Source organism: Pelophylax lessonae (genome assembly GCF_965119305.1).
Source record: "Pelophylax lessonae genome assembly, chromosome: 10".
NCBI lineage: Eukaryota > Metazoa > Chordata > Amphibia > Anura > Ranidae > Pelophylax > Pelophylax lessonae.
The window spans coordinates 201,044,310-201,058,287 of record NC_138777.1 but is presented as its reverse complement, the minus strand read 5'-3'; the positions used below and the strand labels follow the sequence as shown (position 1 = coordinate 201,058,287).

Here is a 13,978-nt window from a genome sequence, read left to right as displayed (position 1 = left end):
AGATTCTACAGGTATTAGGCCAAAATTGTTAGGGACTCCAGCATTGAGATCAAGGCACCTGAATTCCCAGCTCCGCCCACTCTCCTTACACAGACATTATAATGGGTTATCGCCCCTCTTCCCCCCCCCCCCCTCGAAATATCACACTGAGTGGTTTTGGCAAGCAATTTAAAAGAAAAAAAAAATGAATCTACCGCATGCCCGCCCGCCTGAGTCAGCTGCCCGCTGGGTATAATATACTCCCTCGCATGATGCTCATTTTCCATTTCACTCTCTAAGCATGAGATAATGAGCTGCATGTCTGGCTCCACAGATAGACAAAGCCTTGATTTGAAAGGACAATTACATTAGACCCTTCGAATATTCTGCCTGTCTATTCCAAATGTCATTACAGCTCCCTGCATACAACAAACAAACTCATTTACAGAACTGGCACCTAGTCAGTTCCAGGGAGACGGGGGTCAGCTGTAGATAAATATTTCATGGAATGTTTGGACAGAGCAGATCTGAAAAAAAAAAAAAAAAACATATGTGCGTCCTCCAGTAAATCGTATTTCTAATGACGATGGCTCTATTCTTTAGACAAATTGAATGATAATGCAGGAGAGTAACGTCATCATACACGGCTATTGTTGACCCCTACGCTGTCAGAGCCATTTTGTTCATTTTTTGCACAAATGTTTTAGACCAGAAGATTACTCAAAACCCCTTAATCATTATATATTTTCTGAAAGGAGAGACCCTGATAAATAAAATGTCAGGTGTAATTTGTTTATGCCACACAAGATCAGCGCAACTGTTTGCCAAACCCAAATTTTCAGTAAAAAATACACTAAAGGTAATTTCGGGGCACACAAACACAATACCACAATATACAACCCATTTTTTTTTTTTTTTGTAAGTGTAGCACCCTACAGGTAGGTGCTAGGTAAATGTATAGTGGGCCTTGTCTGCCTAACAGCGGAGCTGTGATTTGTTAGCTAGGGTGTCATGGCTTCCAGATGTGCCTGCTGAGGGGAGAAGTATCCCCACTGGCTCTTGTGAGAGGCTTCTCATAGGGCAGTGTGGGAAGCCCAATCAGGGGACACATCCCAGCTTGTAACTACCCCAGAAAGCAGATTATGCTGCAAAGGATTCTGGGAGTGGGTATAAGTTTGGGGGGAAGTGCGTGACAGATTGTCTTCGCTAGGATCAGAGTCCCAGGAAGGAGAGTGCGGCTGTGTCTCCTCCTGTCTGAGGAAGGTGGATGTCTCGGGGTGTCGCCTAAGTATCCAGAGAGTGCTGAGTGAGCTGAGGGGATCCGGTGTGCCGAGAGCCTGCGGATAAAGAGGGGGGTCCAGTCCCAGGAAAGCCTACACAGGTCGTGAGTACTGAGGATTGCCCATGGGGGTCTGCCTAGAGTCAGAGGGGACCACTCCGAAAGAGGTTCTGGGATCATGTCTCAGCTAGCTGCAAAGGGGGTACCTAGGTTGAGGACCCTGAAGTTGTAAAGGGGGCACCGGCAGTCTGGGCCCTGAATTGTACAGAGAGTGTCAGTAAAGCGACAGTTACACAGAGTTCTACAATATACTACCTCAAGCTGTACTAAGCGGGGGACAGTATTTAGTGACTTCCACAGCACAGCAGTGTCAGGAGTTCTACAGCTCTCAGTCTTGGATCTACAGGACTATAAGTCGGGGATTCAACACTTCTTCGGTTATACAGAGTGCTCTCAGAGTCAGTGAGCGTTGGCTGGCGCCTGCTGGCGTCAAGGAAACGCCAACGGGCATTTTTCATTGATAAAGTCCCACGTGTAATTAGTTCAAGCCTCAAGGAGTATCCCACTCATTCCCTACTCCCATTCCCTTTAAATTAAATAAAAACCACAAACAAAGATACCAGAGTTGTCGCTGCTTCAGTTATCACACCCATGGCCACAGCTCACATGGGCTGGAGAGAGTACCAGTTCTAATGGCAGACCCACTTCAGGCCACAGGCCTGGAAACCTTGCTACATAATATAAGAAGTATGAGGTTGTGTTGAGTAAATAGATACCAAACATGTCGAGCCTTAACCGTGTTAATCCCTCAACATGTTTCGGTTGTCAATATCTGGCCATTAGTGGGTCTGGAAAGGCTTAATCCCTCAATACCAAGTCGAGCTATTTAACTACCATAAGTCCGGGCCTTTTCTGGCACTTTTTGTTCACATGTAAGGCCCCTTTCACATGGAGCGGATCCATTTGACGGACTCAGCTTAGAGGGGATCGCTCCGCTGATCCTCACTGAGCAGCGGGTGACAGGTCCGTCTCTGCACTCTGTACAGAGACGGACCTGTCAGAGTATCGCTCTCCTCTATGGGGAGATTGGATGTAAATGAACTGCCTGTCCATTTTCATCCAATCCGATCCTCCATATGAATGAGGACTAGGCCCACCATCCAAGGCCGCTAATAAGGGGAGACCACCAGTCATCCTGTACCGGGCCCGGATCTGTCATCTCAGCAGGGGGGCCTCAGCTATTTTGAAAAAAAATTCTCTGGGCCCCTTGTGTTTAGTGGGAGCGGGGGACAGTAAGAGGACTATTTTATCACTTTCGGGTTTAGGCGGATTAATCCGCTGCAGTGCGCTTCACAGTTGAAGCCCGGTCTCTTCAATATGAATACACTGCGACAGGCTGGAAACGCTGCAGCAGATTAACCACTTGCCAACCGCCCACTGCAGTTTTACTGCGGCAGGCTGGCTTGGCTGCGCAAAACCTACGTAGCACTACGACGGTCGCTCGTGTGGTGCTGGGGGACGAGCGCGTGCCCTGCCGGCAGTTCGCTTTGCCCCCACTAGGCAGCGGGGATGCCGATCCACGGGACCAGTGGCAGCGATTGCCACCAGGCACTGGCATTCGCTCCCCGCTGAGAGAGAAGGACAGTCAGCTGTTGTAGACACAGCTGACTGTTCTCTCTCAAATGATAACAGAGCGCCTGTGATCCTTCTATATAGGGTCACAGGTCTCTATGATCATTTCACAAGCCCATCCCCCCCACAGTTAGAAAACACTCCCCTAGGCTCACATTTAACCCTTTGATCACCACCGTGTTAACCCCTTCCCTGCCAATGTCATTATTACAGAAACAGTGAATATTTTTAGCACTGATTACTCTAGTAATGTCTCAGATTGCCGCCATTACTAGTAAAAATAAAAAATAAAAATGACATAAATCTTTCCCCTAGTTGGTAGACGCGATAACTTTTGCGCAAACCAATCAAAATATGCTTATTGCGATTTTATTTACCAAAAAATATTTGTTTTTTATAGCGCAAAAAATGATGGTGATCAAATACCACCAAAAGAAAGCTCTATTTGTGGGAAAAGAGGACATAATTTTTATTAGGGTACAGCGTCGCACGACTGCGAAATTGTCAGTTAAAGTAACGCAGTGCCTTATTGCAAAAAATGGCCTGGTTATTAAAGGGGTAAACCCTTCCGGTCCAGAACTGGTTAATCCGCCTAAACCCAAAGTTAAAATAGTCCACTTACTGTTCCCCGCTTCCACTGAACACAGGGGGCTCGGAGACATTTTTTTTTTCTAAATAGCTGCACAACAGGGGATTATCTAATTGGTGGACAGGATTGAGAAGTCCCTGCCTACTCTACCTTGCCCCGCCAGTTCCCTACAGCCCTAGTTGCCCAGCTCAGTGGTGCCCAGGAAGAAGGGAGAGGACCAGGTATACCAGTGGTGCTCAGCTGGTCCCAGGCTCCCTGCTCCAGGAGGAATCACCTGCAGGACGGGCACTGCACCCAGATTCTTGGGTAATACCAAGCACGTTTAGAATGACACATCTGAGGGGCATTGCTGTAGACTAGGGTACACTAGTGTTGCCTTCTGAAGGGTGAACCACAATGGATCCCTTTTCAGAGGGTGTTTGACAGACAACAAGGAAGCATTATGATGCCTCCTTACCATCTGATTTAGTCCTTAAAAACCTGCACCACCTCACTGCAACTGCTTTATTGTACATGATTGTGAGGCGTCCCCATTGAGTGGAGTGGGATGCATTTGACCACTGAACGTGATGGGGGATATTTTTGTATACCCTTATGTGCTGCCTTTGCCATTACCCCCTCCTAACCACTGAATTCTGTACATTACTGTACATATCCCAGACCCCTGCACTCTGCATTACCCACTCCTGACCTCTGCACTCTGTATATTAAACACTCCTGACCTATGCACTCTTTATATTAACCGCTTCCCGACTGCCTGCTTACTTTTTACTGCGGCAGTGCGGCCCTCCTGCGCGAACCGACGTAGACCTACAGCTCGTATGTCTGCAGCTAGAGGGCAAGCGTGTGCCACCCCCACTCGGCAGCGGGGACTCCGATGCACGGGGCAGGCAGCTCTGATTGCCGCCTGACACCCACGATCGCTCCCTGCTGAGAGAGAAGAACCATCAGCTGTTGTAAACACAGCTGACTGTTCTTCTCCCTGGAATGATCATAGAGCTCCTGTGATCCTTCTATATAGGAACACAGGTCTCTATGGTCATTTCACAAGCCACGCCCCCATACAGTTAGAATCACTCCCCTAGGCTCGGCCCTTGATCACCCACAGTGTTAACCCCTTCCCTGCCAGTGTCATTATTACAGTAACAGTGCATATTTTTAGCATTGCTTACTGTAGTAATGTCACTGGTCCCCCCAAAAGTGTCAAAAATGTCAGTCAGGGGTCCGATCTGTCCGCTGAAATGTCGCAGTTCCGCTATAAAATCGTAGATCGCCGACATTACTAGTAAAAAAAAAGAGGCCTTACAATTAGTATTTTGTGCTAGACTTTTACTTAGAACCCCCAAACATTATATATATATATATGTTTACAGTGTTTGCACAGCGTTTTTTTTTTCAAAAGCAGTTTTTTGGGAAAAATATACTTTTTTAAATTTTATTGCAAAAAAAGTACAATACATAACCCATTTTTTTATAAAATAAAATCAAGTAAATAGATACCAAACCTGCCATGTTTTAAAATTGCATACACCCATGCAATGGCGACAAGCTACGTAGATTTTACTGTCTATAGGTGATGCTTTTAAAACCTTTACAGGTAACCACTTTAGATTTACAGAGAAGGTCTGATGTTAGAATTACTGACCATGATCTGACATTCACGGTGATACCTCACATGTGTGGGACGATCGCTGTTTGCGTGGGCGCGGGACTAAAGCGCACGGGAGGACAGGGGCACTTGAATTTTTTACATTTATTTTTTAATTTTTTTCTCTGTTGCTTTCATTTTTTTTTTTTTTATCACTTTCATTGTTGCCACTGGGAATGTAAACATCCTGTGACAGCAATAGGCATGTGACAGGTCCTCTTCATGGAGAGATCTTGGGTCTATAAGACCCCAAATCCGTCCTCTGCACTTAAAAGCATTCAAAAACACCAATGCTTTTGATTTTCAAAAAATGGCGCCGATGGTTTCTGATTAAAGTGGAAGTGATGTCATATCATCGCCTCCGGGTTACTATGTCGATCCTGGCTTTGTTTGGCTGTCTGGCCATCTGGCGGAGTCTCCCGGTGGGGCAGGAGAGCCAGAGAGAGCTGCAGAAGGTGGTTGTGGGGGGCAGGGGGGGGGGGTCGTTTTGTAATAGTAATTGAGTGGCTGGTGAGCTGCTCTGATTGCTATTACAAGAGAGCCAACAAAAACGATACCGGGTGATGCCTGCAGCTTCAGGCATCATTTCGGTATAACTACCGTAAGTTCAGTAACGTACAGGTACGTCGCTGGATGGGAAGTAGCTAAGGATGCTTACAAGGGTGCTGGGTGGACTTGATAAAGGCGGCTACACCCTCCAAAACATGTTAATTATTTACATGAATTAGGAGGGACAAAACATGATCCAAAATGTTCTACAGTTCAATGGATCAATGGATCCCAGGCCCAAAGACACAAGGGGGCCATACAACTATAACTGGAGTATTCTGGTAACAGTTGGGGAGGTGGCTGAGTCTTCAGACTGTAACGCTCCTGCGTTTTATGTATAATGTGGATTTACAGCTGCAGAAATATTCCACTTCAGTAGTCATGTAGAGAAACGCTGAGACACCAATCCCAACTCCCAAGACTCATCATGTGTGGATAGTCTCAATTCAGCAAGTAAATACACACACTCAATAAGATGTTCCTAGAGTGACTTATATGTATAGTAATATAGTGATGATAGGCTGAAGAGACAGGTTGGGTAGAGATGGTAGATGACAGACACTTGAAAGGAATGTTCTTGAAAGTAAGATAGTAGCAGATGGGATGCAGATAGGTTTAGCAATCATGTATGGTAGCAGATGATAGAGTAGCAGGTGAACATACAGGATAGACCAACCCAGTGCAAGAGCAGATGGTATTAGGCTCAAGAGCTAGCAATCTTAGTTAATGCAGATGTAGTAATAGTCCTTAGTATGCAGAGCTAGATAGTGTAAGCTTTAGTATGAAGGTTATAGAGGTTTCCCCTGTGGGGTACTTATCACTAGTAGCAATGTAGTAGAGGAGAGGTTCGGCAAGAGCGGATGATCCGGTAACGGGATACAGGGATCAGCAGCGTGGTTCCGATAGCGAGGTATGTTTGCAAGCATGAGAGCTTCAAGGCAGATTATGCGGCGTTGAATGAACATGTGAGTGAGACCGCCGGAGGTTGAAATAGCCGCTCCAGCGGCGCTCAGTGATGACAGCATCGGTCTTAAAGGTGTATGCGCACCTTACCAAAAGAGAATGGTGGGGCGCATACACTTAGGAAAAGTGGAATTAGGGTACCAAAGGTACCAGAACATTACACAGACATAGTTACATGCTATTAGGCTCTGACTCAGTTGCCTGTGCGCCGGTTCTGAAAGTGGAGGGCCTCTCACCTGGCTGCAGAACACTTGCCTCTGCCTCATTAGATGAGGCTCAATGCAGTTGCGAGAGGGAATTTGAGGAATTTATACTCCAGAAACCCAGGGAATTGTGGTAAATGAGATTAAGAAAATAATAAAATCCTGTCAGGTTTTAATCCTTCCTTTCTCCATCCAAGACAAAACATGTTGGCCATATATACACACTTTGTTTGGTAGAGCACTGTAAATAAAAAACAGGATTACATGTTTTTGTAATAAAAATTACGTTTTCCCTATACTTTAGAACAAGTGCTATAGGTAAGCCCACCTGTGTTGAGGTGCAGTTACCTTGTGGTGCCAGCAAGTACTTGTGTAAGACCTTAAATCATTCAGTCAATCATGTCCCTGCAGAGGACTTTTGGGTCCTAGGCCCAAGCTGTACATGAGGGCCTTGACTTTTCTCAAAGTCAAGGATAAGCCCTACCCTCCCAGTTAAGATCTTTACCCCTACAATTCAACGTCAAATGACAGAAACCCACTAAACGACTGAGAGACTCTCAAATGTCACATGACTTTGGGAAGTACAGTCTGGGTCTAGAATGTAATGGGCCTTTAAAGAACATTGGAAATGATTTGAAGACTAAGCTACTTGAAGCCAAGATTTAACAATCTCGTTACCTTAGAAACTACCTTAGTTACCTTAGTAACTACAAAATATTGGGGTTGATTTACTAAATTTGGAGAGTGCAAAATCTGGTGCAGCTCTGCATAGAAACCAATCAGCTTCCAGGTTTTTTGTCAAAGGTTAACTGAACAAGCTAAAGTTAGAAGCATTGACTACCATGTACAGCTTCACCAGATTTTGCACTCTCCAGTTTAAGTAAATCAACCCCATTTTGTATGAACAATTGACAGTTTCCAGCCAGCAGGTGGACCTTTAGGCTACTTTTCACATTTACCAAGCTAGCCTTAACTGCTTTACTGAAAAAAAAACTGTTGTTAACAGAGCTCAACAGCTGAAGCTTAGAATACACCTACAGCTAAATGAGTCAGATGTAACTCATCCCTCTTTCCCCTCTCTTTTTTACTTTTCTGTATGGTTTGGTACAGTGTGCAAATACCCAAAAAATAGGGCTCCTAAAAATTAGTATCGACGCCACATGTCTATATCAGGACATTTATAAATTAGCACACATAATTACATAAGGTACAATGTGCAATGAAAAAGTAGTTGCTATCCTACTTTTATAGAAAACCCATAGGGCTCTGTGAATCCTGTATCATGGCACCCTGTGTTAAATATTTGTAATCTATACATTTTATACAGATAGTAAAATAGAGATACAGTATATAAAAATTCAGTTTTAAAATGTATTCAGTAAACTTAATAAAAATGTAAATGAAACTGACCGAAAATTTATTATAGTTTTTCTTTAAATTAACATTGGGACTTAAAGTGAACTTGACCTAAAGCATTTTAGGGTAACATCAATGCTAAAATGCAGTTACCTTGTGGTGGAACCCTCTTGGATCCTAGGCCCAGGTTGTACATGGCTCTTCAATTTTTGCCCATGTCAAGATTTGGCCCTGTCCCTAGAGCTCTTTGAAAGTCAAAGCTTTCATCCAACTCCTCTCACCACCAATACCTCTACATTGCTCACCTCAGTAATGGGCAGCCAATAGGGTGGCCTGTGTGGTTGGAAGAGTTGGCAAAAATTCAACCTTTACAGCATGGGTGTCCAACCTTTTGGCTTCTCTGGGCCACATTGAGTGTAGAGAAATTTTCTCGGGCCGCATATAAAATATATACTATAGTTAAGGTATATAAGTAATAAAATGCTGCTGCGCCCTTCCCGCGCTGCCGTGCCCTCCCTTCCCCAGCACTAATTTAACACAACTAGTGGATGATCCCCTCCGAGGCAGCCACTGCCTACAGTTAGTTGGAAACCTCTGTGGCCATGCCCCCGACTCGACTTCCTTCCTCCCCAGCAAAAAAAAAAAAATTGTCAGGGGGCAGTGGGCCGCATTGCCTGTGGTTCTGGGCCGCATGAGGCCCCCCGGGCCGCAGGTTGGACATGCCTGCTTTACAGCAAAAGTACCATACAGCAGTGGTCATCAACCCTGCCCTACAGGGCCCACTAACAGGCCAGGTTTGCAAGATAACTGAAATACATCCCAGGTGATATCATTTGCTGCTCAGTGATTGCAGTACTCTAGTCTGCATCTCTCCAAGGTAATACTTAAAATCTGGCCTGTTAGTGGGCCCTGAGGACCGGAGTTGAGGACCACTGCCATATAGTACCTGCTTATATCTCTGGATTCATTGATTGTTGGTTTCCGCTGTAGGTAGCCTCTGTTTATGCATTAATCATCACATGCTCAGTCCAAAGGTGGCCATACAAAGAACACATTTTGGCTGATTCCTGATGAAGCCAAAATCCAATTTGTGGGAGGCCCTGTCATCTTCCTCTCACCTGACATTCTTCGATTTGTAAATCGATGGAGCTGAGGGGAAATTGTTGGCTGAACAGCAGCAGAATCCAATCAGTTGCAGTTACTGTTCACGTAGTGTGTTATCTGTGGGGTGCCATCCCCACCATTATCACCTCCTGTCCTTTTAAAGAGCCACCTAAAGCTGCACCAGCCCCATATAGGCCGGGAATTTAAAAAATAAAGTAAATGAGGTGGGGGGGGGGGGGGGGCTCTATTTACTTATTGCTAAGGTAGGCTATGTTTGTTTCAGTCTCTGTTTTAGGTAGAACTGAAGTTCTTATTTAAATCCTTAGGTCAGCCTTTGTCAACCTTTTTTTTCGTGTAAGGGCCCCAGATTTTTAAATTTAAATTTAGGGACACCCTACTAACCACACCCACTTTTAACCATGCCCACAAAAACATGCCTCCATTTTTCACACTCTGAAAATAAACTTTTGGAACAAAGAGCAGACATTCAAGGTCCAAGGACAAAATACCTTGGGCACCATGAGAAAGGAAAAGACTTGGCAATATAGTTTGCCACACTCAAGTGGCACCATTTTGGATTACCCTTTGCACAGTGTGATTTGAGTTGGAGCTTGCGCGCCTCATTGTTTACTCTGTGCTGCCTGGCTCCCAGGGACAATTCCAGGGACCGCCCTTGACAACAAGCACTGTCCCCGGGAAATGGGGGTGAATGGTAACTTTACTCTAGAGCAGGGGTCTCAAAACTTTCCTAATAAAGGGCCAGTTTACTGTCCTTCCAACATGAGGGAGGCTAGAGTGTGGCCAGTGGGAGCAGAAAATGTCATGGGATAAGTGGGAGTAAAAAATACTGGTTGGTTTTACTGGAAGGAATAGTGCCCCCTTATTGGTGCCAGTGGCAGGAATAGTGCCCCATTGTTGGTGTCAGTGACAGCAATTATTTCCAAATGTTGGTGTCAGTGGGAGGAATAGTGCCCCGAGGGTCGGATAAATGCACGCAAAAGGCCGCATCCAGACCCAGTTTGGAGATCACTACCCCAGAGAAATGGTTGGAATAATTTTCAGGTCTCAAGGTACACCTCAATATCAAAAAAGGTCACACCTTAATACCTAGTAAAGTAAAAAATGAATTACCCTAACCTTTTTACCCATGCACCAAAGTAACCACTAAGGTACAGTCCGTTGACAAAAATCCATCAAAAAAGGGGGGGGGGGGGAAATTCCTCTAATGGTCAACGCAGGACAGGTCCCCTGTTGACCTTTGGAGGAATCTCAAGGTACCCCTGTTAAAACCAATTCACTGGCGGTCGGTGGGAAGACTATAAACCTTACAGTGGTGGTCAATAATGCTTATAGATTACTAAAAAGTCAATCGGTGTCATGTCGCTTCCTCTGCCAAGTGGTGTTGGCCCCAAAACTATGCAAGCACCATTGCATGGAAGGTCAATCAGTCACCAATTAAGGTACCCTAGCAACCTCGGGAGGAGCCCTAGGGTTCCATAGCATCCTGATAGAGAAAGGCTGTCTTAGATAATGAACACAAGGCCCCGAAAGTCAGCACTATGTGGATACATCAAACAAAAATAAAACGTAGGCTTACCAATGATATCCAGCACCGTAGTTGATGTCCCCATGTAGCTTAGTCGGACGTTGTGGATGGAAGGAGCTGCATTTGCCATAGGAATCAATGACAGCGACGGACAGAAGGGGTTGGCCTGTTCCTTGTGTGAAAATCCAGGATTAGGTTTTCTCGAGACTCTCACATTCAATATGGATGGATCCCTCCCTTGGAGCCGGCACTAGATCACAGAAAAACCATCAGAGCCCTGTATTGTAGGTGAGAATAGAGCAGAGCGGATAGATTCATGCTGACTGTGAGCTTTATGTGCTGGGAATGATAACGAGGGAGGGGGGGGGGGCTGTGACAGCCGATCTCTGTAAAACACCTCTTTACAGATGAAATCAATGGAAAGCATACAGATCAAAGCATTCGCACCATATATAATCAATGAGATCTGTCACCTGGCTTCTCTTCTTCAAAGCAGGCCGAGAGATGCCTGATGACTTAATAGAGAGGGGAGCTGTTATATGGATGAATCATTCAATATTCATCACAGCGGCGGATGTTGGCTGCCTAGGAGAAAGCACAAAGGAAATTTAAAAATATGAAACTGGAATTGGAGCGTATTTAAAGTACACCTGTTCTTTGGATTAAGATATCCAAATGACAGCAGCACCTAAAAAAAAAAAATTACTATGTAATTTCTTGTACAGTAAATGTAAACCCAACCTAAAAGACATTTAGCTTATTAAAGCACTGTGCATCATTAAAAATTACCATAAAAAAAAGAAACTTGTTTGTATTTCGTTTCGCTGCTGCTTATCTATTGCTGTCTTTTTGCAGCCATTTCCTCTCTATATGCACTGTAGTGACTGTATAGCATTTGTCAGACCAAGGTTTTCCAAAGGTGACAGCTCAGTGGCGGCCCATCCAATGGGGGCGCAGGGGTGCTGCCCCCCCTATCCATATGTCCAACCCCCTAATCTACATGCAGGGCGCCGGACGCATGGATTCCAATGGGTTTTTTTTTTTTATTTTGAAGCACGTGATTAGAGCCAGAGGCTCTAATCGGCTTAAAAAAAGGGTGGGGTCATGGGGGGGCGTGCGGTGGTATGGTGTGCAAGCTGGTGTGGTCCGGGGGGGGGGGGGGGGGGGGTTTATGGTGCGGTCTGCTTGCCGCCCCCCCCCCCGGGCCATAGAGCACTTTCCATCGGAAGTCTGTATGACAGGGTGACAACCCAGGAGCACAACTGAGAGATGCTTTCTCCTTAGAAAAAGAAGTTCTCACACAAGGACCTTCATGGCAGGATGACCAGGTATTTTTTTTTTTTTTTGAAGATTCTTTTTATTGTTTTTTTTTAACCACTGGACTGGAAGGTTTTTCCCCTTAATGACCAGGCCATTTTTTGCGATTCGGCACTGCATTAATTAGCTGACAATTGCGCGGTCGTGCGACGCTGTACCCAAATAAAATCTATGTCCTTTTTTCTACAAATAGAGCTTTCTTTTAGTGGTATTTGATTACCTGTGCGATTTTTATTTTTTGCGCTATAAACAAAAAAGGAGCGGCAATTCTGAAAAAAAAAAAAAAAACAATATTTTTTTGCTTTCTGCTATATAACATTCCCAAAAAAAAAAATTCAAAATCAAATTTTTTCATCATTTTAGGCCAATTTGTATTCTGCCACATACCGCCTGACCTTCCGAGCGCATGCGCCGCTGGTGTCAACGGCTGCATGCAGGGCGAATATCTCCTAAACCGTGCAGGTTTAGGAGATGTTAATTTTACCTACAGGTAAACCTTATTATAGGCCTTATTATAGGCTTACCTGTAGGTAAAATTTAAAAAGTGGAGTATACTACCGCTTTAAGGTGCACAGATTTAAAAGTTTTGAAAAATACTTAATTACATTGGTGAGTAAAAAGAATCCTGATCAGCTCCCCAGAGCAGTACAGTGTAACACTGCTCTGGTAAAAGTATGTAAAAAAAATGTAAAAAAAGAAAAAAATTATATAAAAAAAAAAAGAAAAAAGAGATTAAGAAATTGAAAAAAAATATTATTATTTTTTTTTCCCACACTATCACCAGTTAGTGTCCATGATCACCACCATACCGGTCATATGAGGACACTGTACTGCTCTGGTGATAGTATGCAAAAAAAAAAAAGTGAAAAAAAAAAATATAAGTAAATGTTTAGACTTCTTGCTTAACCTTAAATGATGGGTTGTACTACAAATACTGTAGTGAATACTGTAAATACCATTCTTAAACCAAAATAATACTATAAAAGTGACAAGTAAAGTGCCATAGTGCAAAAAAAAAGTCTCTCAGTGCAAAATGAAGTGCTTCATGCTTTGTTCCCAGGATATCCCCTGTGTGTCCACCATGAGAGCTAATATAGTCACTCTGCACTCTCCAGATGTTGGTGACTCTCTGCACTCACCAGATGTTGGTGACTCTCCGCACTCACCAGATGTTGGTGACTCTCCGCACTCACCAGATGTTGGTGACTCCCTTACTGTATAGTGAGAAAAGTCAACTGGGCTTGTAGGTTTTTTTTTGGGGACCTCTCCCACCGTTCCTTCAGAGCCGTGCCGTAGCCGTGCCCACAGCATGAGACTCCTGCTCGCATGTGCGGGAGTGACGTCATCACCAGCTCGGCCAATCAGATAGCCGAAGACCGCAAACCCGGAAATAGGAGCGGGTGAAAATGGAAGCGCTTCAGCGGTGACAGTGCGCCGCTGGAGGGCTTCGTTTTTAGGTAAGTCTGGCAAAATGTGACAAAACTTTTTTTTTTTTTTTTACTACCGCTTTAACCAGTTCTGGACCAGAAGGTTTTACCCCCTTAATGACCAGGCCATTTTTTGCGATTCGGCACTGCGTTACTTCAATGGACAATTGTGTGACGCTGTACCCAAATAAAATTGATGTCTTTTTTTCCCCCACAAATAAAGCCTTCTTTTGGTGGTATTTGATCACTTGTGCGATTTTTTTTGTGCGATAAACAAAAAAAAGAGTGACAATTTTTGTCACTCTTATACACACACACTTATATGTATTTATACACATATACACATATAGGTGTGAAAGGAGCGAAGTCCTATGGGTGTTAATAAT

General features: G+C 44.4%; 1 protein-coding gene across 3 annotated transcripts in view; it reads right to left on the bottom strand.

Moving 5' to 3' along the window:
- The window catches only part of BEAN1 (brain expressed associated with NEDD4 1), a 46,129-nt gene extending 34,696 nt beyond the window's left edge, over window positions 1–11,433 (bottom strand). For 2 of the 3 annotated variants that reach the window (XM_082269716.1, XM_082269714.1), the window contains exon 1: window positions 10,900–11,315. The gene's annotated coding sequence lies outside the window, so the exon portion shown is untranslated. The other variant, XM_082269715.1, reaches the window with a different exon arrangement.
- Between the last annotated feature and the right edge of the window lie 2,545 nt (window positions 11,434–13,978).